At 38.8% G+C, this 25,101-nt stretch overlaps 1 protein-coding gene and 1 pseudogene across 1 annotated transcript in view; one reads left to right on the top strand and one right to left on the bottom strand.

The window, feature by feature from the left end:
- The window catches only part of RIT2 (Ras like without CAAX 2), a 345,307-nt gene that overhangs the window by 254,160 nt on the left and 66,046 nt on the right, over nt 1-25,101 (top strand). The window lies entirely within an intron of this gene.
- On the bottom strand, nt 3,304-4,635 carry LOC133766600 (tubulin alpha-3 chain-like; annotated as a pseudogene).

The raw sequence follows: 25,101 nt of genomic DNA, 5'->3' as shown, positions 1-25,101 counted from the left end.
ATTTCAACATTGATCAGGTTCACACAGAACCACTCTAGGAATGAATTTGAGCTAAGCAGCTCTTTGAACAGAGGTAATGACTGAAGGAGTTGACAGCTAAAGACTGCATGCCAACAAAACTCCCATCAGCGGGGTAATTAGTCCTTTACTTTAGGGGACACAGATGTACCATATGACAGTATCTATCACCATGCTTTATAAACTCATGACAAATCAGGTTGATAAATTCAATAGCCAATGAGATGACATATTTAGGTATCTTACTTTGGTTCCATTAACATACTACTCAGGAATGTTCATAACATTCTGTCAAATCAAATTCTAATATTCATATTCTTTGCTTAAATTATTTGCAAAGATATATGTATATTGTCTTCCTTCTTGGAACATCAAAAATTATACTGCAGAATATAATTATTTCTCTCCAAAGGACTACCTAGAATATAGTTATAAATAATTCCAGCTCTCTCTCTCTGGCCACGAAAACATGAAATGAAAAACTTAAATCCCCTTAATAAAAAATGTATGTATTTTTAAAGTCCATAATTATATGGACTGGGGATCTGAAGAATGACAGATAATTTAATTTAATGATCTTGAGATTTATGAAAGTTTATTAAGCCAAATGTCTTTTTAAAAAATAAATGAGTTTTTATGGGGTCTGAATATTGAACCAATGATAAACAACAGTGTTTAAAGTCAGATGACAATGTCTGAGGAGGAGGTGACATACTCTGGAAAACCATTAATTGGACTCCATGATATGAATGAATGGTTACAATTTTTAGGATATCTTTATTACTCTTTAGTTATCTTTTTCTCATACCTTCTTCAAAAAGGTGCTTTTCCAGCATAGCATCATTTTACACCAGATTTGTTTTTCATTCCTAAACTAAAATGTGTATATCTTATTTAAAATTGTAATGGAATGCAGGTTTTTTTTCAATTGAATTTAACAAGTAATGACTGACTTCTTTAATCAGGAACAGTCCAATCCAATGCACTCTTTTGAAGATGTTTTACTGTATAGCAAATGGTAGAATTTCATTGCTGATAGAATACAGAGGAGTAATAGTATATAACCGACACATGGCAAAGTGAAAAACAAAATATAAACATCTAATTATACTTTCAGAGTATAAGTTTTTTCTAAGATTAAATTCTCATTTTTAAAAATATTTCATAAATATATTACTCACAGTAGTATAAAGTCTATGCTGTATAGATACATTAAGTGGATCCATTAGTTGTTGATCTGTTTATGACGTTCATTTGCTTTTCTTGGATTTAATTTATATTTTCTTTTTTTTTAACTTTTATTTAATGAATATAAATTTCCAGTGTACAGCTTATGGATTACAATGGCTTCCCCCCCTCCCACCTGCAACCCTCCCCTCTCCCGCTCCCTCTCCCCTTCCATTTGCATCAAGATTCATTTTCAATTCTCTTTATATACAGAAGATCAATTTAGTATAAAGGTTTCAACAGTTTGCACCCACATAGACACACAAAGTGAAACATACTGTTTGAGTACTAGTTATAGCATTAAATCACAATGTACAGCACATTAAGGACAGAGATCCCATATGAGGAGCAAGTGCACAGTGGCTCCTGTTGTTGACCCAACAAATTGACACTCTAGTTTATGGTGCCAGTAACCACCTTATTCTGAGATTTGAATATTGTAGTGCATATGTTAGGATATGCATGAGTCCTAGCATAAAAAGTATTTTCCTTTGAACAAAAATTTACTCTTCAGGGGGATGAAAACTATGAGAAATGTAAATCTGGGATGACACTAATCCAGTTTCAGCGGTTGAGATTATTTGATTCTGGTTCAACATTGTGAGAATCAGTTTGCTTCTATATCATCCCAATGATACCACCCTCCAGTACCCAACCAAAAGCAGGTAGATTCATTAGGGACAATTTTCGGGCCCAGCATTTTAAGATTTGCCTCTCTAGATCCCACAGAATCTGAAAACTGCTCAGCTTCTCAGACCCTTACCTACATTTTTCAGAATTAGAATAGTATACACCTCTGTAGAGCTTAAAAGGACCACCACATTCTGAGCTGGTCATTCCTGATTTTCTCTTTAGTTCTTCACTGTCCTTACAGCACTCTAAGGACTCCAAGCCCATGCTCCTTTGCCTTCTCGGTGTATAAATGTATGCATGTATACTTAAAAAACATATACTTTTTACATGAATAGGAAGATTTTTCACAGTTCTTACACCACTGTAATTATAAGAATAAAAAATCAACTGTTATTTTATTATTTCATTACAATTCAAGGTGTGAATTTTTATTGCAAATTTTACTTCAAATGTACTTTATTATATAAATATTTATGTATATATGTGTGTGTTCCTGAATGTATACGGTAGAATATAAATACTTTATAGCTACTATAACTTATTTATATATATGCAGAAGAAATTTAATTCTAGAAAAGAGAAAGAGTGATGTTTTAGAATCCTCAGATTGACTCCATGTGATCTTTGCCTTTATATGATTCTGTGCACTTGAACATAAGTTACTCTTGTCATGTAAGATCTCACTCACATAACTTGTTACATTATTTAGCAAAAGAGACATCACCACACCACCCTGTTATGCAAATCCAGTCACATGGCCGTTTTCCAATCAGAGTTTCCTCCAATGGGTTGCAGAAGGAAGGAAGGTGAGAGATATTGGAAATATTGCTGCTTTTTTTAAAAAAGATTTTATTTATTTATTTGACAAGTAGAGTTACAGAGAGAGAGACAGAGAGAAATGTCTTCCCTCCGTTGGTTCACTCCCCAGATGCCACAATGGCTGGAGCTGTGCCAATCGGAAGCCAGGAGCCAGGTGCTTCCTCCTGGTCTCCCCTGTGGGTGCAGGGGCCCAAGCACTTGGGCCATCCTCCACTGCTATCTCAGGTCACAGCAGAGTGCTGGACTGGAAGAGGAGCAGCTGAGACTAGAACTGGTGCCCATATGGGATGCTGGCGCCACAGGCAGAAGATTATCCTTGTGCGTCAAGGTGCCAGCCCTAATATTGCTACTTTTAAGATGGTAAAGACTATCTTTTAAGAAAGATGGTAAGCACTATCTGGCAAAGATGTGAGCAGCCTTTGAAACAGAGAAAGTCCCCTAGCTGACAACAGTTTAGAAAACAGGGACTTCACACTTATGGCTACAAGAATCAGAATTCTGTCATCAACTGGATGAATTTAAAAAGAACTGTTTGTTTTTTCAATGCCCAAACTTTAATAAGTAAAATAGGTCCTGCAGTGTTCCGGTAGGGGGGACCGCGGGTACTCAGTACTCCCCCTCTTCAGCCTCCGCCTCCACAGAGTCCACGCCCACCTCCTCCTAATCCTTCTCCTGGGCAGCCAGGTCCTCGCAGGCCTCGGAAAAAGCCCCTTCCTCCATGCCTTCACCCACCTACCAGTGCAGGAAGGCCCGCTTGGCGTACATGAGGTCGAACTTGTGGTCCAGGCGGGCCCAGGCCTCGGTGATGGCCGTGGTGTTGCTCAGCATGCACACGGCCCGCTGCACCTTGGCCAGGTCGCCCCCCGGGCACCACGGTGGGGGGCTTGTAGTTGATGCCCACCTTAAAGCCAGTCGGGCACCAGTCCACAAACTGGATGGTGCACTTGGTCTTGATGGTGGCGATGGCCGCGTTGACGTCCTTTGGGACCTGTACAGCATGCAACAGGCCATGTACTTGTCGTGGGGAGGGTCGCACTTCACCATCTGATTGGCCGGCTCGAAGCAGGCGTTGGTGATCTTGGCCACGGACAGCTGCTCGTGGTAGGCCTTCTCTGCCGAGATGACCGGGCGTAGGTGGCCAGCAGGAAGTGGATGCGGGGTACGGCACCAGGTTGGTCTGGAATTCCGTCAAGTCCACGTTCAGGGCCCGGTCGAATCGTAGGGAGGTCGTGATGGACAATATGATCTGCCCGATCAGGCGGTTGAGGTTGGCGTACATGGGACGCTCGATGTCCAGGTTGCACCGACAGATGTCGTAGATGGTTTCGTTGTCCACCATGAAGGCACAGTCGGAGTGTTCCAGGGTCATGTTGGTGGTCAGGATGGAGTTGTACAGCTCCACCATGGCCGTGAAAACCTGCAGCACTGGGTAGATGGCAAACTCCAGCTTGGCCTTCCTGCCATAGTCCACCGACAGCCGCTCCATGAGCAGAGACGCGAACCCAGAGCCGGTGCTGCCCCCAAAGCTGTGGAAGATGAGGAAGCCCTGCAGCCCGGCGCACGGGTCCGCCAGTTTGCGGATGCGATCCAGCACCAGGTCCACGATCTCCTTGCTGATGGTGTAATGGCCCCTGGCGTAATTGTTGGCCGTGTCTTCCTTCCTGGTGATCAGCTGCTCCGGGTGCAAGAGCTGCCTGTACGTGCCTGTGCGCACTTTGTCGACCACCCTGGGCTCCAGGTCTACAAACACGGCTCTGGGCACGTGCTTGCCCGCCCCCGTCTCACTGAAGAACTTGTTAAATGAGTCATCGCCGCCACCGATGGTTTTGTCACTTGGCATCTGACCGTGGAGCTGAATGCCATGTTCAAGGCAGTACAACTCCCAGCAGGCTTGCCGATCTGGACGCCCACCTGTTCCACGTGGATAGAGATACACTCAGGCACGGTGAACTTCGCCGCTGCCGCCTGATGCTGCTACTGGAGAGAGTAAACTCCAAACATATATCAATTTTGACCTTGTGAGACCCTAAGCAGAGAGCTTTGCTGAGTTTGTCCAGACTTTGATATACAGTTATGAGTCATAAATGGATGTTTTTGATCTACTAAGTTTATGGTAATTTGCTAAGCAACAAACAACTAAGATAGATACAATTAAAATGCATTGGGTAGAGAACACATCAGGGAATAATTGGAGAAGATTCTCAAAGAATATTGGCCCAGACAGTGCTACATAGCAAAGAAATCATAATCCTAATCTCTTTTGTTCTTATTCATTTCCACTGCAACTTACCTCCTCTTCCCAACACTATACAGAAATCATTCTGATCAAGCTTAATAGTAATTTGTTGTCAAACTTTATTTGTAATCTTATTTAACCTCTTTCCATAACTTGTAAAATTAATTACTGCCTTGGCTCTCTAATTTATTTTCACCTTGGCCTTAATTTTTGCTGCCCTGTTGAGTTTCATCTTTAGCTCTTGTTGGTTTCTCAGCATGTGATCCTTAATTTCTTCCAGTCTCATATTCCAAGTTTAAAATGCTGATGATTATTACATCTATATCACCATCCAAAATTTTCAGTGAATTGCAATCTCATACATCCATGTTCCTTCATTGATCATTTTTATATGTCTCTTAAATTCAAGACAATCAAAATTGATCTCATCATCTTTGTTCACATGTTCATTCTTATGATTTTATGACAATGAATGTCAGCAAGGCTCACTAAGATGTCTGACCCAGAAATCTTAACACTGTTAAGATTACTTCATATCATTCCATGCAATTAATACATTTATTGAATGCTTCATATGTATCTAACATTATTCAAATTAGCAATTATATTTTACCTCTTTAAAATTTATTAAATTATTCGCATGGTCCTGCTGTTGCTGTACAAGTCCTATGGCCCTATATCACAGGTAACATATTTCATCTTATGGGAATATTTCAGTTCTCTGTCTTTAACAAACTAATTCCTAAATGTCTTTCAGATGTCGTTTTGGACATCAGTTCCTCTGGGAAAGTTCATCTGCATTCTGACACTTTAGAGCTGAGAGCCCCTGTTTTATCACTATCTCTGCAGTCATTGCTACAAACCTCAACAATTTTCTGATATCCACCTCTTGGTTATACACCTACCAATGTTGTTTAGAAATAGGTCACAATACTTTTCTAAATTGAGAAACCCCTGAGCTTGCTTGCTTTATTCCAATGTCATTACACAATACAATGATAAATGAACTGAGTTGTGCTTTGAATCTGTAAGTCTAAAGATATTTATAAAATATCCTATTTCAGCTCTTTTATTTTGTGGCTTTCTATGCCTGAGTTCTGTGCACCACATTTCCAGACAGGTAGCCATGGCCTGGAAGAAATCTTGCCAAGATCACCAAAGAGTTTCATAAAAATGTGCTTGGTAATCTGCAAATTATTATCCTGAGATTAATATTTTATTGCATTGCTCTCTTTTGATATTAGTGAGGAAACAGGAGAAGCTCCTGGGGGAGACCTGTAAGCAGCTAAAGACTTTTAAAAAGCTAAAATAAAAGATTGTAAAGTTCATGGTTTAGAAATATGCTCATTGATGTAAGAAGGCTTCATGAATGATTCTCACTATGTTATCAATCTTATTTTTTTTTAATTTATTTGGAAGCCAGAGTTACACACACATATACACAGAGAATCTTCCATTCTCTGATTAATTCCCCAAATGGCCACAATGGCTGGGGCTTTGCCAGACCAAAGCTAGGGGCCAGCAGCTTCTTCTGGATCTCCCAAGTCCATAAAGGGAGCTAAGGACTTGGTCCATTTTCTTCTGCTTACCCAGATGCATTAGCATGGAACTGGACCAGAAGTGGAGCAGCTGAGACTTGAAACAGTGCCCATATGGGATGCCAGCATTGCAGATGGCAGCTTAACCTGCTGTGCCACATGGCCAGCCCTATCCTTTTCTTATTATCCCCCACAAGACACAATTTCTCTTTTTGGAATTCCCATAACCTTGTGCTGCTTACCTCAATTGTAGCACTCATCTCGTTCTATATCAGTTATGTTTATCAAACTACTTTGACCACTAGTCATAGGTATTTGATTATCAAGATATAACATTATTCCCATGTACTTCTTTTAAGATTTATTTATTTATTTAAAGTGAGATTTACACAGAGAGAGGAGAGGTAGGAAGAGAGAGAGAAAAAGAGAGAGAGAGAGGTCTTCCATCCGATGGTTCACTCCCCAGTTGGCTGCAACGGCCGGAGCTGTGCCGATCCGAAGCCAGGAGCCAGGAGCTTCCTCCGGGTCTCCCATGCGGGTGCAGGAGCCCTAGGACTTGGACCATCTTCTACTGCTTTCCCAGGCCCTAGCAGAGAACTGGATCAGAAGCAGAGCAGCCAGGTCTCGAACCAGCACCCGTATGGGATGCCGGTGTTTCAGGCCAGGGTGTTAACCCACTGTGCCATAGCGCCGCCCCCCCCCCCATGTACTTTTTTTTTAATTTTTAATTTTTTTGCCAGGCAGAGTTAGACAGTGAGAGATAGAGACAGAGAGAAAGGTCTTCCTTCCGTTGGTTCACTCCCCCAATGGCCTCCACGGCCGGCACTGCACCCATCCAAAGCCAGGAGCCAGGTACTTCCTCCCAGTCTCCCACCTCCCGTGTACTTTTAATACTTAGAATAATATCTCTTGTAATGTGAATATTAAGTAAATACTTTGAATTGAATTGATTCCAACAGATATATAATACTGATAGAAATATGACTGGTTTAGAAACCAATTGAAATCTGTTAAAATTACTGGATATCTTTTTGCCTTGATTATCTAGTCCTTAGACTGAAGATATTAGGAGAGATGGTCCCAAATTTTCTTTCAGATTTAAAATATATTTCTAAGAGTCTCAACTGACATCATCAGTATGTACTATTCTTTATTTCTTGACAAGATTTTCTCTAGGATGACCTCATTCTCACATAGTAATTTCTCATAGCTGTACAATGGTGGCCAATAGTACCTATCAAGGACAACACCATCAGGAAAGAAACATTTTTATTAATAGTTTGAATAAAAGTCTTGCACTTGACTCTTATTTTCCTGAAAACTGTGGTCATATTTCCATCATCAATATTTTTTAAAGAATTATTTTTATTTATTTTAATCATGGACAGATAGGAAGAGACAGAGAGAGAAAGAGATCTTCCATCCAGTGGTTCACTACCAAAATGGTTACAATTGCCAGGGATGGACCAGGCCAAAGTCAGGAAGCTAGGACACTATTTGGGTCTCCAGAGTAGGTGGCAAGGGGCCAAATACTCGACTATCTTCCACTGTTTTCCCAGGCACATCAGCAGGGAACTGGATTGGAAGCAGAACAGTCAGTACTTGAACTGGTATGCTAATGTAGTGCTGGGATTGCAAGCAGTAGCTTCACCCAGTGCACCACAATGCCAGCCTCTCCATCATCACTGTTTTGAGGGAGCATCGAATTCATGGATTAGCTTAGACAGGTGAAGAGCTCAAGTTTAATTGAGTGCTTTATATATGGATAAGGTCATTTCCATATGGGAAATTTGACGATATTAAAAAGGGAAAAAATAATATTGATTGTTGAGTGTGTAAAAAACAGCTTCACAGATTTCTACCATAATGACTGGCTATCATTAAGAATATCACTGAGAATATTTAAATGAAGCTAACATTTGTAAAGAAACTATATCCATATGGTAAATACTCCTTGGAACTGTTATATTATGATACCATTCAGTATTATAATTTGTAGGTTTCATGTTGTCTCTCATTTGACATGCATCCCCTATTAGTAGATATAATCAAACATAATTTTACATGTTAATACATCTTTGATCCCTGTTAACCTTCAAGCCAAAACTAAATATTTGCTTACATTAACTACATGATCATTGGCTTATGACTGATTTAGTTGCTAAGTGATTTAGTGGAAAGTCTATTTTGCCATAGGGAAACAACCAACACTGAGGAATTTTTTCAATAAGAAGTAATACACTTCTTCTTTAAAATATCTATATTCATTTATTGTCATTTTTATTTGAAAAACAGAGAGAGACATCTTCCATCTGCTGCTCACTTCTCAAATTCCCACACAACCAGGGTTGGGCCAGGCCAAATCAAGGAGCTCAGAATTCAATTCAGGTTTCCCATGTGGTGGCAGGGACCCAACTATTTGAGCATCAACTGCTGCCTCCCAGGCTGTGCATGAGCAGGAAGCTAGAATTAGAAGCAGAGCTAGGACTTGAACCTAAGCACTCCAATGTGGAATATGGACATCCCAAGTCACATCTTAACTGCTATACTAAAGCCCAACTCCATATTCCTTCTTAAAATAAATGATTGAAAATTTATCTTAGCTTGAGGTAATATTTAATAGATTAATAATAAGGAATATTTAATAGGTTAGTGTTCTCTTAAAATCCCAGCTAAGCCTATTAATGTGTTTTATAGACATCTGTGGGGTGCATTTATGAGACTTCTAGTCACCTCCACTTCCTATAATGTACTTATACATAAGTTGATTTTCTTATACAAAGAGAACACACTTAATATATTTGTTATTTTTAGTAAAATGCTGGTTTGGAAAATAAAATAATTTTTATCAGTAATTTATATTGGTATTTTCTATTTCTGATGAAGAAATTTATACAATTTTGTTAGGGAATGACAGACGTTAATAATTAGAGACTCAAAGTTATTTTATTTCCTAGACAGTTTGATAACATCCCTGAATACTTGACACCAGATGGAAACTAAGTCAAGTTGTGAGTGGTACATACTAGTGGATCAGTGAATGCAAATAAAATTAACAAGTGACAATCAAACCTGGATCACAGCACAAAGTGAACCTGACAAAAATCTTGAAGGAATGTTTTTCCCTGGGGAAAAATATCATAAAGAAGCCAATTAATTGCATATATACCCATAGCAAGTAAGTGCTTTTTATGTATCTCAATTGGCTGAAAGTTAACTGAAACAAACAACAAACACACAGAACTGAAATTTGGTAGGAATAAATGTGAAGTTTTAAATTTATGTTTGAGGTAATCCATCATATGAATGAAGTATGCATGATATGCTAGACGTGGGTGACCTGAGCTCTTTGACAAGTCTTGTGAGTGTTGAATGAGAAGAAAGATTTGGTTCAATATATGATACAAGCCAGCAGCTTCAAAGCTTGGGCAATTTGGGGCTGTATTAATAAAAATGAGATTGCTGTCTTATACAATCATGGAAGCATACATGTATTTCATGATACTAAAATTGAACATTAAATCTTCAAATTGGAGGGGAAATACTATGACAAACCTAAGTTAACAGACTTATCCTTTGGTGTAATATAGCTATTGAACTGTAGCTATAGAAAGATATAACGAAAATCAGATCTTCAAATAAACTTAGAGTATACAAATGGAAACCCAAAGTTTTTATGTTTTAAAATTTATCCTAGGGGCTGGCACTGTGCCATAGTAGGCTAAGCCTCCATTTGCAGTGCTGGCATCCCATATGGACACCAGTTTGTGTCCAAACTACTCCTCTTCAGATCCAGCTCTCTGATTGTGGCCTCAGAAGCCAACAGAAGATGGCCCAATCTCTTGGGCCCCTGCAGCCACATGGGAAACCTGGAAGAAGCTCTTGGCTTCTGGCTTTGGATTAGCCCAGCTTTGGCTGTTGTGGCCATTTGGGGAGTGACCAGCAGATGCAAAACCTCTCTCTCTCTCCACTCTCACTTTCTCTGTATCTCTACCTCTTGAATAAATAAGTAAATCTTTTAAAAAAAAATAATTTTAGGGGAAGGTGTTTGTCACAATGGTTAAGATGTTGCATAGGATGAGAACATCCCATGTCATAATGCCTAGGTTCAAGTCCTGGCTCCACATTCAGTTCTACCTTCCTGACAATATATATCATGGGAGGCAAGAGGTGATGGCTCAAGAACTTGTGTCCATGCCATTCATGTGAGAGACACATACTGGTTCTTGTAAGAATTGAAAATAATTATTACATGAATAAAACATATAATGAATAGCAAGAAATATATTTTTGAGTAGAAATCACAGTTCACTAAAATCATACTTTATAGAAAGGAAATTAGAAAATAATATGATTTTATGCTTTTGTAATTTCAAAACTTTGCATTTTCCTAAAGAAGCCTCAACGTTTTTTCAGTTTTGGAATTACAGGTGAGAAATCACTATAGTGTCAACTGAAGGCTATTTTCCTACAAGTTACAGAGATATATATGTAGGAGCTTCTCTGATATGCTTATCATAACAATCATGCTTGTTATTTGACTTTCTTGTAAAATTGTATTTATTTATTTGAAATTCAGAGTTACAGAGAGAAAGGGAGAGAGGTCTTCTATCTACTGGTTCACTCCACAAGTGGTTGAAGTGACCAGGGTTGAGCCAGAAGCTGCTTCTGGGTCTCCCACATGTCTGGCAGGGGTCCAAACACTTGGGTCATCTCTATTGCTTTTCCTAAGCTATTAGTACGGAGTTGGATCGGAAGTAGAGCAGCTAGGACATGAACTGGCACCCATATGGGATGCTGCAATACAGGCAGCAGCTTTCCACTCTAGGTATTTCTGCCCCTTGACTTTTTTAAAATAAGGTTTTCATCAGAGCACTTACTGAAGCATGCCATTAACATTATTCATTCACTCTTATTTTCCTCCTCTTCCTAATCTAGTACATCATCTGTGCTTCTTTTACTTAACATCTTGAGATACTGATTTCTTCCTACTCTCTAGCTTGTTTGGGTCTTGTTAAATGGGAATTCCATGCACATTTCAGTTGGAAATGCCATTGTAACTTTGGACGTTATCCAGTGGTTAAGGCCATGGGCTTTGCCATCTGTCAGATGTAGTTTTGCATCCCTCATTCCGACATTCAAGAAAATTGCTAAATATCTATAAGCCAGAGCTGCCCTATGTAGAGGATAATATCTATTTCAGTATATCATGAGTTAAAAGCAATATTTGTCAACCTCTATAGAAAGTCTTAACATAAAAGTAGGTTTGCCAAAATTAGTAAATAAAAATTAGGGATGCCCAGTTAAATTTAAATTCTAGATTCTCTCCCTCTCTCTCTCTCTCTCTCTCCCTTCTTCCATAGAAGTTATTGTTTGGCTTCCTATATTATTACTAGAAAGAGTAATCTGAATTTCTGCAAGTCTTATTTATAGCAGACAGCTTCCTGGACTGGTTGTTGCAGATAACGGATTGCTTTCTTGAAAAGGTTGATGAAAGTTGTGGGTCACAGTTGTATTTTTATATATGGTCTCACCACTATCTGTATATTCAGTCTCTCGGTCTAAAACATGGCATGCTGTTCTGAATTTTATCTAGCAGCAATACTATTAACTACTTGCTAAATGGTAGACACTACAAAACTAATGCTACAGTGATGATTACATGATGTGTTAGCTTCTTAGAGCACTTATATTCTTTTTTGTCTTTAATCAATTATTTAATGTTGGGTTTTTATCTTTTCAGTCTTTAGCACATTGTGATTAATACCTTTATATATTTCTCTTCATGTATCTTTCATTATTTTCTTTTTTTAATTTTTTATTGATGTAAAGGAAACAGATGTCATGTATTTCATATATACAGTTTTAAGAGCATAATACTTCCTACCCTACCCTTTATCCCTCCCTTACTCCCATCCTCTCTCCTTCCTTATTGTGCGTTTAATTTTCACAATGACATACTTTAAATTCACTTTACAATCATAAGCTTAATCACCCCCTAAGTAAAGAATTCAACAATTAATAAGTAGAAAAACCACTGCTCCTCAACAGTATAGACAAGGGCTATAAACAATAACTAAACTTCAAAATGCTGATTTCTCTCATACACATCACTTTTTATGTACTCTGAATATTATTACCACAAAGAGGAAAATATGATATTTGTATGTTGGGGACAGACTTATTTCACTGAGCATAATGGTCTCCAGTTGCATCCATTTTGTTGCAAAAGACAGGAGACCAATAGACAGGATAATGTCACAAAATCAGTCTTTTATGATTTACTTCCAGACTATGGAAACTTCTTGAAGAATTTTTTAAATCAAATTTTTAAATCACATTAAGTCAGCTCAGGCCAATATATAAACTTTCATTTTGAGGAAATAATTTAGATGAGTGATAAAGCACATGTCTGAAGCAATCCCCATGCCTCTCATTTCAGCGAAGTTTAGTACTGTGTTATCACTGTATTTTTTTCATTCTTCACTCTGTCTAGCTCCTCTAATGTTTATTGATTTGGCTTCCTTTATCACTTTCCATTGATTGGTGGGTGTCTATAGTTATGCATTAGGTATATTGATCCTGAAGGAATGGTCTTCTAATGGGGGTCAGCTAAAGTCAGGCATGAGGTTGGCCCTTTCTTGATTTTTGCTAATTTGGTTTATTGGAATTTTGCTTTTCTCATTTTCCACTGCAAAGAATTGGTTTGAGATGAGGGAAGATTTTTAATATGCTTGCTAGTTGGGCTGCTTTTTGTCATGTTAGCATCTCACTTGTCAATATGGGCTGGGTGTTGTGAAGCACGGTGCCAGGACCCATCTGGCTTGAATGTGTTGTTGTCGGAAGTTGCTCTGCAAGGTGAGGTTTGCACTGGCTCTGGCAAGCTCCCTCTTCTAAAGCGAGAGAAAGTTGTTCATGCCAGTTTCAATACCATATGTAGCTGTTTCTAATGCTTGTTCTTTTTGATTGTAAATAACAGCTGAAGCAAATATCCAGTGCTTCAAGAAAACTCCTGGGCTTTGGGGTATTGAAGTCAACCCACAGGTTTTGGTTTTCAAGTTCTGTGGCCTTTCATCAAAAAGATATTGTAATCTGGTTTTGTTTTGTTTTATTTTGTTTTTTTGTTTTTTTTTTTGACAGGCAGAGTGGACAGTGAGAGAGAGACAGAGAGAAAGGTCTTCCTTTTGCCGTTGGTTCACCCTCCAATGGCTGCCGCGGTAGGCGCGCTGCGGCCGGCGCACCATGCTGTTCCGATGGCAGGAGCCAGGTGCTTCTCCTGGTCTCCCATGGGGTGCAGGGCCCAAGCACTTGGGCCATCCTCCACTGCACTCCCTGGCCACAGCAGAGAGCTGGCCTGGAAGAGGGGCAACCGGGACAGGATCGGTGCCCCGACCGGGACTAGAACCCGGTATGCCAGCGCCGCAAGGCGGAGGATTAGCCTAGTGAGCCGCGGTGCCGAAGGTCTTCCATTTTGCCATTGGTTCACCCTCCAATGGCCGCTGCGGCTCATCGTGCTGATCCGAAGCCAGGAGCCAGGTGCTTCTCCTGGTCTCCCATGGGGGTGCAGGGCCCAAGCACTTGGGCCATCCTCCACTGCCTTCCTGGGCCATAGCAGAGAGCTGGCCTGGAAGAGGGGCAACCGGGATAGATTCCGGCGCCCCAACCGGGACTAGAACCCGGTGTGCCGGCGCCGCAAGGCAGAGGATTAGCCTGTTAAGCCACGGCGCTGGCCAGATATTGTAATCTTAAAAAGGCAGCATTCTCAATAGGAAAGACAAAGCAAAAGGCAGAAAAGGGATTTTAGACTTAAACAAAGCTCTTTTCCTTCTTTGTGTTACCATTGCCACTTAGAACCTATGTGAACAGGGACAAGTTATTTGAATCTCAGTTTTCTCATTTATCAACTTAAGCATCCATATCCCATATTATGGTGCCTGACGTAAGTCCTGGATACTTTACTTCCAGTCTAGCTTCCTGTTAAGGCACACTCTAGGATAAATCAGTAGATGGCTCAAATGCTTGTGTCCCTGCTACCTATCTGGAGACCCAGATGCAATTGCTGGCTCCCATCTTCAGCCTGGCCCAGCCCTAGCTATTGCAGGCAGTTGGGGATGGAATCTCTTTATCTCTCTTCCCTTATCTGTCTCTCTGCCATTCAAATGAAATGAAAATAAACTAACACATTAAAAAAATTTAAAGGTATATATTAATAAAAATTTAATTTTTTTTCCTCAAGTCCTGGCATCATCTTTGTTTATCTTTCTTTCATAGAGTTGTGGTCCCATAATCTGCAAAATCTAATACTGGTGAAAGTTTTGGCTAAATTGTTTTGCAAGTCACCTACAGTTTTCAGTAGTATTTATGCTCCAATTAATGCCCCACACAGGTTTCAGTCCATGCTCTATATATTATTAATATAAAATTAATATAGAATTTGTATGTAGAATTTTTCCTAGCAATTCAATTATTCCAATGTGCCTGGGAAAGCAGTGGATGATGGCCAAGTAGCTGAGTCACTGCCACCCACATGGAAGACTGGGATGGCTTCCCAAGCCCCTGACAGTAGCCTGGCCTCATTGTGCTGCTGCTGCCTTTGGAGAGTGAATAAGCCAAAGTAAAATTTGCTCTCTTTCTCCTCATTTCTCTGTCAGTCTGTCCTTCCAATAAAATAAATCATTTTTTTTTATGACAGGCAGAGTGGACAGTGAGAGAGAGAGACAGAGAAAAAGGTCTTCCTTTGCCGTTGGTTCACCCTCCAATGGCCGCCGCGGCTGGCGCGCTGCGGCCGGCGCACCTTGCTGATCCAATGGCAGGAGCCAGGTGCTTCTCCTGGTCTCCCATGGGGTGCAGGGCCCAAGCACTTGGGCCATCCTCACTGCACTCCCTGGCCATAGCAGAGAGCTGGCCTGGAAGAGGGGCAACCGGGACAGGATCGGTGCCCCGACCGGGACTAGAACCCGTTGTGCCGGCGCCGCAAGGTGGAGGATTAGCCTAGTGAGCCGTGGCGCCGGCCAAATAAATCATTTTTTAAAAATAGTTGGAAAAACAAACAAAAAACCCTCACAGATAATTTGAAAAGCATTGCAAAACTTGATGGGTCTGTCTGATAATGATGAGGCTACCCAGAGCCCATACATCAAGAAGAAGCATTCTTGAGATTCTTGATATTGGTGGAACTTTTGATCAAATGCTATGAAAGTCACAAAGTCTCTTAAAAAGTGTGAAATATAAAATCATTATTTGTGAGAAATGCATGGGATAGATGATTATAGATCATCTTGGACTATTTTGTAGATCTCAAAGCAAAATGAACATTACTAGCACATTGCAATTCCTCAATAGAAGCCAAAAGAGCTGGTTGCAGTTTTCTACTTTATTACTTTTCCTATTTCTGTGGTGCTTGATTTTTCTTTTCTTTGTGTTTACTAACCCAGGATAGGGCAAAGATGAGTAATTAACCCCAGAAGAAGGCTATCTTAAGTATCATTTTGAAATAAACCTCCCAAATATGTGAAATTTCCTTATTTTCTTCCTTCTCTCCTATTTTTCTGCTTCTTTCTCACTTTCTGGTCTTTGGTGCCCAGGTCTCTCACACTGTCGCCCTGTGGTCCTGTTGAACTTTTCAGTCTCCCAAAGCAGGGTGGAATACCTCAGCTATACTCGACCCATCCCATTCTGTGTAATCTTTAACCTAACTCAAACACTGGTGAGTCTATGTCTAAAATGGTGACTACATAATCATTCCTTCCAGATTGCATTAAACCAACTGTGACCTTAGAGATGATAAGAGAGCTTGTATGAAATGAAGATTTTTTTTTTTTTGACAGGCAGAGTGGATAGTGAGAGAGAGAGAGACAGAGAGAAAGGTCTTCCTTTTTGCCGTTGGTTCACCCTCCAATGGCCGCTGCGGCTCATCATGCTGATCTGAAGCCAGCAGCCAGGCGCTTCTCCTGGTATCCCATGCGGGTGCGGGGCCCAAGGACTTGGGCCATCCTCCCCTGCCTTCCCGGGCCATAGCAGAGAGCTGGCCTGGAAGAGGGACAACCGGGATAGAATCTGGCACCCCAACTGGGAATAGAACCTGGTGTGCCGGCGCCGCAAGGCAGAGGATTAGCCTGTTAAGCCACAGCGCCAGCCAAGATTTTCTTATTTAGTTATTCCCTTATGGATTATTACTGTCCCAACTGTGTTTGTGACCACTGTTTTGAAATAATGATGAAAAAAAGTAAGAAATAAGCAACTTCTTAAATAAGAAATAAGGATTACACTTAGAAAGGTAAATTAAAGGTCACTTAGTTTTGTATTGTTATTTTATAAAATAGAAAAATGAAGCCCTAAAAAGTGAAGTGATTCTGATAATTTTATTGCAAATAAATGCATTGTTATCAGTAATGAGATATATGGCTTTCTGCTTAGATAAATACAATTATACCACTTTTATTTAAATCATATCATATTGAACAAATAATGAACATTCTGTTCAGGACAGCATGATAACTGTTAATTTACAACTCCTGGGGTGAGTGTTTGGTGCAGTAGCTAAGTTGCCACTTGGGATGCCTGCATTCCATATCAGAGTGCCTTGATCAAGTCCCACTTTGACTTCTGATCCAGCTTCTTTCTAACGTACACTCTTGGAGGTAGCAAGTACTCACCAGGGTACTTGGGTCCTTGCCACCCACATGGGAATCCCAGATTGAGTACTGGGCTCTTGGCTTCAGTCTAGCCCAGTCCTGGCATTTGGAAGATGAGCCAATAAATGGATCTTTCTCTTTCTCTCTCCCTCTCTCTCTCTCTCTCTCTCTCTCTCTCTCTCTCTCTCCCCCAAATAAAAGGAAAAGAAATTAAATTGAAATAAAAAGAAAAGAAATTAAATTGAAATTGGAATAATATCTTTAAAACTATTTATTCATTGTTAAACCATTAACTCCTTGTCAACCTTTAGTCATTCTGGAAGTACTTGTCCCCATGGTCTCTAATAATGCATTTGGATGCATTAATTCTCTCACAATAAAGACCTTATCTTTAAAGTTTACCAATCAGAAATACAAGTATAACTTTATGTGTATTTCTCTATATATTTTTACATGTTTTTACATGTTTGAATCTAAGGTAGAAATCTTTGATAAGCATGTTAGAATGGAAGAGGTTTTTTTTATTTCCAAATAACCTTATGCACAGAAGTTTAAGTCTATAGTAAGTAAAGAATTCATCAACTTTTATGAAAAAAGAAGAAAAGAATTTAAAAAATAAAAAAGAAGAAAAACACTGTTTTTCAACAGTTGAGACAAAGGCTGTTCAAAGTCATTGCTTCTCAAAGTTAATTTCAATTCTTTTTTTGAGAAACTTAATTAACTTTAAAAGAAGCACCCCAAAATGATAGATTTTTTGTGAGCACTTAGACATAATTGTAGCTCATGAGACATAATAGTATCTTCCACTTAATGCATTAAAAGAAAATAATTCTTTGGGAACAAGTTTTGCCATTATTTAAAGGAAGACCTAAGAAAACAAGCAATTGAGTTGGACACTTTGGCCTAACTAAAATTTATGAGGCATAAATATATCCCTCACTTAGTATATAAAATGAAATAAATCTTTGAAAACCAGTTTTATTGCTAATTCTAATACAACTCTTTGAGGGCAGAGGTCCTTCATGGGAGATTAGTGCACACTGTTGCTTGTTGTTAATTTAACAATTAACTCTCATATATGACATCAGTGATCACCCGGGGCTCTTGACATGAGCTGCCTAGGCTATGGAAGTCTTTTGAATACACAAAATCCATCAGTGTTTAGACAACACCATCAGCAAAGTAGAAGTTGTCTCCTCCCTTCAGACAAAAGTACATCCTTCTTTGATGACCATTTTTTCCACTGCAGTCTTACCCATAGAGGTCCTTTATGTAGGATATTTTGCCACAGTATCTTGGCTTTACATTCCTGAAATGCTCTTGTGGGCTTTTTAGCCAAACAAGAATGCCTTAAGGGCTGGTTCTCAGGGCAGAGTGCTACTTAAAATGATTGTCATTCTATGAGTCTGCTGTATGGACTGCTTCCCATGTTGGAGCCCTCACTCCTTTTTAATTCTATCTGTTATTATTTTCTGACACTTAGTCCTATGTATATGATCACTTTAACACTTAATCATCTTTATATATATGATCATTTTAACACTTAATCATATCCATATGATCACTTTTAGACTTAAAATGCTCCTTTTACTCCCCAGATTAAGGAGATTTGTGGCCCCATGGCAAATTTCTAAATTGTACCCTTAGAAGTAAGTCTGCAGGAATGTATACAGTATTATATAGCTTTACAGTTACAAACTAATTACACTTATTAATTTCAACTTTAGGAAAATGGTGATTCTTTCCACTGTGCCCACTCTCCCACCCATATTCTTCCTCCTTCTCATAATCCCACTCTTATTTTTTACTAGGATCTATTTTCTGTTAACTTTATACACATATAACTATGTTAAGAAAAGAGTTAAAAAAATAGTAAGAGAGAAAAGGAAAAAAAAAAAAAACATTCCTCAACAGTCGGGATGATGGATGTTCAGAGTCTTTGCTTCTCAAAGTGTCATCTTCACTTCTACAGATTGCCTTTTAGATGCTGTATTAGTTATCATAGGGCAGGGAGAACGTATGGCATATGTCCCTTTAGGACTGGCTTGTTTCACAAAGTATGATGTTTTCCAGATTCATCCATTTTGTTGCAAATGATTGGATTTTTTTAAACTGTGTAGTATTCCATGGTGTACATATCCCATAATTTCTTTACCCAGTCTTCAGTTGATGGGCATTTGAGTTGATTCCATGTCTTAGCTATTGTGAATTTAGCTGCAATAAACATGGGAATACAGAGAACTCTTTCATATTCTGATTTCATTTCCCTTGAGTAAATTCCCAGGAGTGGGATGGATGGGTCATATGATAGGTCTATATTCAGATTTCTGAGGTGTCTCCATACTGTATCCCACAGTGGTTTTATGAGTTTACATCCCCATAAACAGTGGAGTGGAATAGGGTACTTTTCCCCCACATCCTTGCCAGCATTTGTTGTTTGTTGATTTCTGTATGAAAGCCATGGAATGGAAGGTTTTGAAAGACATTATCAAATGAGTAAAATGAACTAAGGTAAGCTTAGGAAAAATTTCTTTATAAAGACATTGAATGTGGCCAACATAAAATATGAATTTCTGGAATAATATTTTGAAATGAAATTTTACTGTAATTAGAAACAGCTTAATTATTGTGAGATTATAACATTGTAATTATGAGAAAGTATAGCTAGAAACCTCACAGGTTATAATCAAATGAATTTTACCTTAGAATAATCTGACTCCTTATGTGAAAGGTAAAGTGAAGAAAGTTTCAGGTTAAGTTTCTCAATTGACCAGCTCATTCAGCAAAATTAAATGAATTTTGTTTTGTGTTCAGATAGTTTAGCAATCATGTCTGTTATGGGACTAATTTATGTCAAGCATGTCAAAACATTCTAAAGAATGCAATGTATTCACTGTGGCATTAACTGCTTTTAGCTTAATATGTAGGTACACATTTAAGTGGATACAGTACTAAATATCATTGGAGTGTATTTTTAAGAAAATAGCACAGTTTTGTATTATGAAATTGTATATTTGTAAAAATATGTTAAGGTATTCAAAATATCTATCTATAATACTTCCTAATTTTTCTACATATAATACTGTTTTCATTGATAAGACATTTTGAAAATAACCTCAAAGCATTACAGAAAGTGTGTATGTGTGTGTGAGTGTGTGTGAATAAGAGAGAGAGAGAGAGAGACTAGAGGGAGTGAGAATGATACTAAAATTCTAACCCCTCCACTATTGCATGCATAGTGAGTTGTAAGTATCCAGTGCCATAATGACTTCAGGCAGAAAAAGCAGATATCATTTTCAAAATGAGATGAAATTCCAGGTTCTTATCAATCAAACTATCCATTAATAGGTAGAAACTAAAGTTTATATGAGTTATCAATGCACACAAAATGCATTTAAAGCAGACATAAATCTAAACCACACACTTGTTGCTCCTCAATCTAAAAAAAGAAAAAAAAAAACTTTTCAAATATGCCTTAAACAAAGCAGGCAGTAATCCTGGACAGAACAGTTGATACTATTCTTTTCTCCTTGTGAGTTTCCATAGTAAATGAATTTTGCCTTTCATATGATGTATAATCCCTGTGAAGGAGCAAAGTTTAGTAGGGGAAACTTGGAACTGATGAAGTCTACAAGTCCACTTCACGTTAGCTTTGTGAGAGGAAAATTATTTAACTTATTTTTATTTGCACTTATGTGTAAAACAGAAGGAATATACACTTTGGTTTTTGGTTGTTAAAAATATTAAAACAGCACAATACTCAGCAGAAAATGAGGACAATGGTTCTTACCATTCCCCTTTTCTCAAAGATAATGACTTTCACTACTGAAAAAATATATCCTGATTTAAAAATGCTATGTATTATAGTTCCTATTTTTCCTTTGTTTTCCTTTCCATTAGTACTTACTATAATCCTGACAAGTTAGTGTTCAAAAGATATCTTTTGAGTCATATTAACATATTTCACAGAATCAATCAATAAAAACATGTTGAATAGGTCACTTCTCTAGTTCAATTTGAAACTGAGAAAACTAGGGATCTTGAATCAAGAGAATTAGTTTGAGCTCATTTGTGACTTTCAAGTTGCACATTGAGAGGTACAAATTACTTATTTTTGCTACAAATAGCTTTATTACTGATAAGAGTTCATCCTCTTTAAAAAGACAAAATCTGCATTTAGGGAGTTTTTAACAGTGTGGTTTCATTGGAGTGTACTTAAACCAAGTAATGATATTGGGAATTTCTTGGAAACCAACTTTTGAGTAAAATAGTCTAAGAAGAAGACTATCTGGTTTTAATCACTTTGTGGATGGGGTGAAGAGACTGATATATAAGTTCTTTTCATTAACACCTTACACTGGTGTTTAAATTGTTTGAAAATTCTTTGACTACGTATGGTCTGCATGTGATTTGAGTATGTTCCACAAAGCTTCATGTTTTTGAGCCTTGGTTGTCAATGTGGCAGTGTTGAGGTGGTGAAACCATTAAGAGAAGGATGCCTCATGAAAGGTAAGTAGGGGCCAGCGCTGTGGCTCATTGGTTAATCCTCCGCCTGCGGCACCAGCATCCCATATGGGCAACGGTTCTAGTCCCGGCTGCTCCTCTTCCAGTCTAGCTCTCTGCTGTGGCTCAGGAGGGCAGTGGAGAATGGCCCAAGTGCTTGGGCCCCTGCACCAGCATGGGAGACCAGGAGGAAGCATCTGGCTCCTGGGTTTGGATCGGTGCAGCGCTGGCCATAGAGGCCATTTGGGGAGTGATCCAATGGAAGAAAGACCTTTCTCTTTGTCTCTTTCTCTGTCTATAACTCTACCTGTCAAATAAAAAAAAAAAAAAAAAAAGAAAGGTAAGTAGATCAACAGGGCTCCACCCTCAAGAATGGATTAATACTGGTCTTTTAGAATTGGTTGGTTCCCTAAGCAATGAGCTAGTTTCCATGAGAATGGTTTATTATAAAAAGAGCAAGCCTGACTCTTCTGCCTCTTGCTTCCTGTTTTGTCATGTGATCTCTCCTTCTTCCATTCCCTTTCACCATGATACCATGCACCATGTTGTGATATAGCCATAATGACCTCATCAGAGCCAATCAGCTGCATGTACCATTCTTTTGGGCACCCGAAACTGTAAGCTAAATAAGCCTCTGTTTTGTACAAAATACCCAACTTCTGGTTTGTCATTATTGCAACCAAAAAATGAAATAATAGAGATCACAGATTTATTCCAACACCTGGCTATTTAATCTTGATTCAGATTCAAGATAAAGTCTGATGGTTTTCATTCTTACTCAGACCAAGTATTAAATGGTTAAAGGCCAAATCCAGTGGCATACACTTGCCCATAAGCTGCTTCATCCCCCTTCCCAGGTAGTTATTCCCTCTAAATCTTTCTTTTCTGAACTCACACTCACAGATGAAAAAGAAAGTGAAGCATAAAAATAGGAGATATGACATATTGTGGTTTGGGTTTGTCTGAGTGACTTTAGGATAACAAAATCAGGTGTATCAATTCTGATCTCCTAAGTAAATGGTCTAAAATCATGGAAATCAATGCAGGGTCACAGCCCTCAGAGGGGAGTTATCAGGCAGCAAGAAGCAGAAACAGGGTTACTCATTCAGGTTATTTCCCTGACTGTGGAGCATGTCTGATTTGACACTGGGACATGGGAGAAAACACTAGTAACAGTAGTCAACCTTCTTGTGAGCAGCTATTTGCAAGTTTAGTATTTTTATTTCTATATTCCATACCTGCAAGAAATATATCAAAGGTAAGATTTGCTATCATTCAGAAATGAAAGCTAATTTAAGTTCTTCTTCTTGCCTCTGGTTATCTCTAGTCTTTCTTTGCCCTCTGACACATGTTCTGCTCTCTGCTTCAAAACCATACCCTGCCCACCCACACCTAGAGTACTCAACTGTCCTCTGATTTATAGGAGAGGAACTAATAAACATCCCTACCATGGCAAATGAGCCTCAACATCCAGTATATTTAAATTAAAAAATAAAACTAAGAATGGCAATTCTTAATGCCAGATGATAAATCTGAGAGGAAGGATAAACAGTAATGGAGCTGTTTTTTGGGAGAATAACAGCTTCCCATTGCCCTTCAAATCACTCTTCTGCTAGTTTTATAAGAAAATAAGTGTTTGTACACTGAGATGATCCTAAGAATACATGTTTAATTCATTTTATTTGAGAAACTGTTCCTGGCTTTCATACTATACACAAAGAAAAAAAACAAACTATCAAGCACACTCATTTACATAATCCGTTCAGTTTAAAATGATAATTAGTTAGTCCCAGGATAGAATATACAACTCAGCAGGCAAAAGTAATTTTAAAATCATTAGACTTATATATCATGGTCAAGAGGTCACCACACTTGAATTTCATTATGTGATAAAGAAAAGCACTTTCAGCTCCTAGATGTTTGTTCTCTGCCCTTATTTAGAAAAGCAAATTATAATATTGCAGGAAGAAAATCCATTTCTGCCAATTACTTTCTGGAAGAATGTAAAATTGGTGACCCAATGAATCTTTTTTAGCAGAGATCTTGATCAACCTCAATTCCTGAATTGGTCTTAGAAAAGAAAAGAACCCAACAGATTATCATTATAAAATGCTTCTTACAAACCTACTTGTGAATGAAGCAGGACCTTTCACTATCTTGCCTCAAATTCCCATTGCACCTCTTGTTTTTATACACAGAACAGTAAGACAAGATGAGTAGTGTGATAATGGGAGGAACCCTTAGTTATCTCATTTGACATTCCTATAACCAGCTCCAAATGATTAGCAAGTTTGTACCTTTAATTAATTCCAACAGAGCTTGGGCCTATCCACTTTGTGAATCCAAAAATAAAGTCTTATCTAGCAAATTGGTGGAACAGACATTATAAAAATGCCTTTTATGGGGCCAGCACTGTGGCATAGTGGGTAAAGCCTCTGCCTGCAGCACTAGCATCCTATATGGGTGCCAGTTCAAGTCCCAGCTGCTCCACTTAAGATCCAGCTCTCTGCTATGGCCTGGGAAAGCAATGGAAGATGGCCCGACTGCGTGGGCCCCTGCACCCATGTGGGACACCTGGAAGAAGCTCCTGGCTCCTGGCTTCAGATCGGGGAGCTCCAGCCATTGCTAACATTTGAGGAGAGAACCAGAGGAAGGAAGACCTTTCTCTCTGTCTCTCCCTCTCTCTGTCTGTGGCTCTACCTCTCAAATAAATAAATAAAATCTTTTTTAAAAAGTTTCTCTTAATCTGGAAAACATCATGCTGAGTGAATTAAGCCAGTCCCAAAGAGACAAATATCATTTGTTTTCCCTGATCAGCAACAACTAACTGAGCACCAAAGGGGAAAACTGTTGAAGTGAAATGGACACTATAAGAAACAATGACCTGATCCGCTCTTGTCCTGACTGTTGGTGTACAATGTAATACTTTATCCTTTTTAGTATTTTTGTTGTTGTTGTTGTTCTAGTACTAGTGGTTGAACTCTGTAATTAACACACAATTATTCTTAGGTGTTTAAATTTTAACTGAAAAGTGATCCCTGTGAAATGTAAGAGTGGGAATAAGAGACAGAGGAGATGTACAATCTGGGACATGCTCAAGCTGACTTGCTCCAAACGGTAGAGTTAGAAACATACCAGGGGATTCCAATTCAATCCCATCAAAGTGGCATATACAAATGCCATCTCACTAGTCCAAGTGATCAACTTCAGGTCACAATTGATCATTCTGATAGGTCTAAGAGTCAAAGGGATCACACAAACAAGACTAGTGTCTGCTAATACTGATAGAATCAAAAAGGGAAAAAATGATCCAACATGGGAAGCGGGATACACAGCAGACTCATAGAATGGCAGATGTCCTAAACAACACTCTGGCCTCAAAATCAGCCCTTAAGGCATTCGGATCTGGCTCAAGAGCCCATGAGAGTATTTTAGGCATGGAAAGCCAAGACACTGCGGCAAAACAAAAAAAGAAAAAAAAAAAAAAAAAAAG

The sequence above is a fragment of the Lepus europaeus genome, chromosome 9 (assembly GCF_033115175.1).
Source record: "Lepus europaeus isolate LE1 chromosome 9, mLepTim1.pri, whole genome shotgun sequence".
NCBI classification, from domain to species: domain Eukaryota; kingdom Metazoa; phylum Chordata; class Mammalia; order Lagomorpha; family Leporidae; genus Lepus; species Lepus europaeus.
Note: the sequence above shows the minus strand (reverse complement) of the source record. Positions and strands in the feature narration are given on the sequence as shown.